Source organism: Carassius gibelio, chromosome B9 (genome assembly GCF_023724105.1).
Source record: "Carassius gibelio isolate Cgi1373 ecotype wild population from Czech Republic chromosome B9, carGib1.2-hapl.c, whole genome shotgun sequence".
NCBI classification, from domain to species: Eukaryota; Metazoa; Chordata; class Actinopteri; order Cypriniformes; family Cyprinidae; genus Carassius; species Carassius gibelio.
Genome location: NC_068404.1, coordinates 322,023 through 326,701, shown reverse-complemented (window position 1 = coordinate 326,701; position 4,679 = coordinate 322,023). Strand labels below are relative to the sequence as shown.

The following is a 4,679-nucleotide window of genomic DNA, read 5'->3' as shown; positions in this document are numbered from 1 at the left end:
AGATATCAAACAGGACGAGGGACAGATAAAACAGCCCTGTCATCTTTAAGATCAGATGAGCTTAATTGTAAAGAGCTTTAAAAACAAACAACAGAATCTTAAACTGAACTCTAAAATGGACTGGAGACCAGTGAAGAGAAGCTAAAATTGGGCTGACATGGTCATATTTCTTTGCAGCTGCATTTTGTACCAACTGGAGACGAGAAAGTGATGACTGAGGAAGACCTGAGGACAGTGAATTACAGTAATCTAAACAAGAAGTGATAAAAGCACGAATAACCTTCTCCAAATCCTGAAAAGACAAAATGATTTAAGTTTAGAGATGACCTGTAATTGGTAAAAGCTGTTCCTCACGACAGAAATAATTTGTTTGGACAAACATGATTTGAGTTTATAATAAAGCTCTGGTTTCTAACCTGTGAGGAAATGGAGGGGAAGTGATTGCCCAGCTCCTTTATACTATCCACTTATTTTCGGGGGACCAAAAACAATAATTTCTGTTTTGTTTTTATTGAGTAGGAGAAAGTTATGTAATAACCATTTTTTAATATCTGAGATACATACCAGCAGTGGTTGACAACTGTGTATCATCAGCATATAAATGAAAAGAAACATTGTGCTTCCTGATAATATCCCCCCAGAGGGCACATATATGAGCTGAAAAGAAGCGGTCCCAGAACAGAGCCCTGAGGTACTCCACTAATCACAGGCCATTCATTGCTGATTTTGAGCATGATTTTGTGCAGCTGGTCAGTGAACTACAGCTCTGTGAAGTAAATGTTTCTCCATCTGAGATTTACTGTTTTCCTGACCAGAGCCACATCAACATCACAGGAGATTTATCATGCAACGGTGTTGATTTTAAGTTTATTAATTTATCAACAAATTATCTTTGTTTTCTGTTAAATTGTCGTTTCAGTTTTGTTGTTTCAGGGGAAAAATTATTTTGATGCATCACTATATTAAATCATAACAACTATTAAGAAAGAGCGGAAGACACACAACCATAAACAAAAGCAACCTTTATTTGCTGTAGTTAATTAATGAATTTGTTTTTCATTTTTTTATTTATCACATCCTTATGTACTGATTAAATCCAGTGGTCAAACCCGGTTCGTTTTCTCCATGCAATTCACAGACAACCCATCCTAAAATGAATATACATATCTCCAGATCATTATTAACTACTATACACAGCTTTGCCTCATCTATCAAAGCACTAATTAATACATGCATCACATTTCATATCAAAGTTATTCTGGGTTCATTTCCTCAGTGTTGAGAGGCTTGTTTATTACACTGCTGCTATAAAAATCAGTCTAATGGCACATTAATCTGTCAGCACACTCCGATCATCTAAATGAAAACAGATCCCTACTGTATATGAACGTCTCTTCAGAGAGCTCAGTCACATCAGCATTAATGCTGCTGATCGTCTCTAACTCAAACACACGACTCGATCTACAGTCATAACTCTTTCTGAAAGCTCATTCAAACCCTTCTGAACAGACAGCCTTTAGGATCTCTGTTTACTGAAGTGCTCCGCTCAAGTAGTGCTGAACTGACTCCATTCCTCCGTTTCATTCATTGCCTTCCGTCTGTTCACCTGTGTGTGTGTGTGTGTGTGGCATGCGGATAAAAGCCAGGCAGTCGCTCCGTCACGACACACACACGATTTCCTGGTGTAATATAAATGAAGGGACCATCATGACATTGACTAATAATTTCTCTATTGTAGAGGCTGAAGTCAGGAATATACACAATAATCCTGGCCTGGTAAGACTCCTCTGATGTTGTCTGTGGTTCAGTAAATCTCTTGACTCGTCTGTGTGTGGTGCTCTTGATGCCTTGACCCCAGCTTCAGTCCATTCCCTGCGAAGGGGGTCAGTGATTGTCTTCTGGACAACTGTCAGATCAGCAGTCTTCCCCATGATTGTGTAGCCTAGTGAACCAGACTGAGAGACCATTGTGAAGGCTCAGGAAACCTTTGCAGGTGTTGAGTTGATTAGCTGATTGGCATGCCACCATATTCTAATTTGTTGAGAGTGAATTGGTGGTTTTTGTTAAATGAGAGCCAAAATCATCACAATTAAAAGAGCCAAAGACTTAAACTACTTCAGTCTGTGTGCACTGAATTAACTTAATACACAATAATAATATTTAATGCACTTACACACTCACTCACTCTCTCGCTCTCTCTCTCTCTCATACACACACACACACACACACACACACACAGAGCCAGATCACACTGAAACACACACACACACTCTCTCTCTCTCTCTCTCTCTCTCTCTCTCTCTCTCTCTCTCTCTCTCTCTCTCTCACACACACACACACACACACACACACACACACACACACACACACACACACACACACACACACACATCTCTCTCTCTCTCTCTCTCTCTCTCTCTCTCTCTCTCTCTCTCTCTCTCTCTCATGGATCCATATTTAGGAAACGTCAATACATGATAGACTCTGACGTCACGACACAGCATCTCTGTGAGCGCGCACTATATACATGTATATGTCATCATGCAGTAATTAGTTAGTATTAGTACAGACTGATCCGTATGACGCCAAACGCGCGCTTCTCACATCATTTACAGAACATACCAGGAAGGTGTGTGTGTGTGTGTGTGTGTGTGGCGCAGTGCCCGAGGCAGCACATGATGAACTCACCTAGTTAGTGCACAGACGATCAGCTGTCAACTCCTGCCAAGCACCCAGAGGTGACGCAAGCGGAAGCGGAAGTGCGACATCCTCAGACCATCCTCGCATAATAAAAGCATGGTGCCAACTTCAGCGAGGCACACTGAGGAACACACGTTCAGCACTTTTAAATGTCAAATTATATATAAAAAATATTACGATTTATTATATATTTATGATTGATATTAATGAATTAATTGAGTCTAATGTTAATTATAATCTATTAATTAATGTGTTTAAAAATGTCTAAGAATATAATAATTATGTCTCTATCTGTCTCTCTGTTTCTGCTGGGATCTTCATAAACTGACAGTCACCACTTATAAGCTACTACTAAATATTTTGGAAACTTAATTTTCTGTAAAGTTCCTTTGGAATGATGTTGTATATAAATAAACTTGGGGTGTATTGTGTTCTTAATGACAGCTTTCCTAAAAATATATCATATTACTTATAATTATCACTTCCCTATAAGGCCCTAAATGGTTTAGCTCCTGCGTACCTAACTAGCCTTCTACCACGCTACAACCCATCACGCACCCTAAGGTCACGAAATACTGGACTTTTGGTAGTTCCTAGGATAGTAAAGTCCACTAAAGGAGGTAGAGCTTTCTCACATTTGGCTCCCAAACTCTGGAATAGCCTTCCTGATAATGTTCGGGGTTCAGACACACTCTCTCTGTTTAAATCTAGATTAAAAACACATCTCTTTCACCAAGCATTCAAGTAATGCTTGGTGAACTAGGTAACTAGGATTTACACAAGCTCCAGTCTGGATCCAGAACACCTGAGAAGAGATGATGCTGACCCTGAATCAACAACAGAACTAACAATTATTGCTACAAGTGTGACTGCATCATATAATAACTGTTAATGCTGCTGTTAATAATGTTCATCGTCTGGCTGACTACGTCTTGTATTCATTTTTCTCAAAAATCCTGTCATCGTGCACACATTCACCACTTATAAGCTACTACTAAATATTGTAGAAACATAATTTTTTATTAATATTTTGTATCATAAAAAGCGCTATGGCAAGTCATCTAACAGCAACTCTTAATCTATAACTAGCTACATTAATATATACACACACACACACACATGTATAAATATATAATAAAAAATACACACTGTCCTTTACCCACTGTTTATCTAAAGTGTAATGTTTTAAAACACAAAATATTTTAAAAACTATATTATTTTTAACACTACAGTTGTGCAGTAAAATTCACTTAAGAGATTAAATTTCCCTTCATGAAGATTAATGGTTAAAGCCCTTAAAAACAGATGACATCACCATCACTCATCAGCTGGCATCACTCCCTAGTGTCCTGCTTTTACTATACCATATATACATATATATATATATTTATTTATATATTTAGAATCTGCTAGTTCTGTAGCTGGCACACAGTGTCTGCTGTAGGTGTGATCCTCTGAAGTCTCTCTGTCACTAACAGATTATATACACAGTAAAATCCTGAGTGTTAGATGAACACGTTAAGTCTGCACTTCAGATTGGGTGCTGCAAAAACATGAACAAATATTTAAAACATGATTTCAGATGTGCAAATAATACATACATTATTATTATTATTAAAAGATTTGGAGGAAAATATCCAACAGTGCTGAGTGATTTATCTTTGGACTCTTTCACTGGGTTTTCCTCTGAATCAGTCGTCTGATTTGAGCGAGTCACACATCATTCTGAAGGGATTTGATGAAATCAAGAACCCGTTTCTAAAGATGTGTTGACTGGGTCTGATTTTGCCCGCGCAGGTCACAGATGTATTCTGCTGTTAACTTTAAAGAGGTGTGTGAACTTGCAAGCACGATGTCAGACACTGTAATATGCTCTGGTCCCCTCCCTGCTTACCGTGGTGATGAGATGCATAGCAGATTGTCATCACTCAATGGCTGGATGTCTAAGTGGTGCCCACAGAATAACATAGGTTATATAG

The 4,679-nt window shown here is 38.4% G+C and overlaps 1 protein-coding gene across 4 annotated transcripts in view; it reads right to left on the bottom strand.

The window, feature by feature from the left end:
• The window catches only part of hycc2 (hyccin PI4KA lipid kinase complex subunit 2), a 39,589-nt gene extending 36,793 nt beyond the window's left edge, over positions 1–2,796 (bottom strand). For 3 of the 4 annotated variants that reach the window (XM_052564612.1, XM_052564623.1, XM_052564624.1), the window contains exon 1: positions 2,689–2,793. The gene's annotated coding sequence lies outside the window, so the exon portion shown is untranslated. Of the gene's footprint in view, positions 1–2,688 lie in introns of all 4 variants that reach the window. The other variant, XM_052564622.1, reaches the window with a different exon arrangement.
• Positions 2,797–4,679: the final 1,883 nt, after the last annotated feature.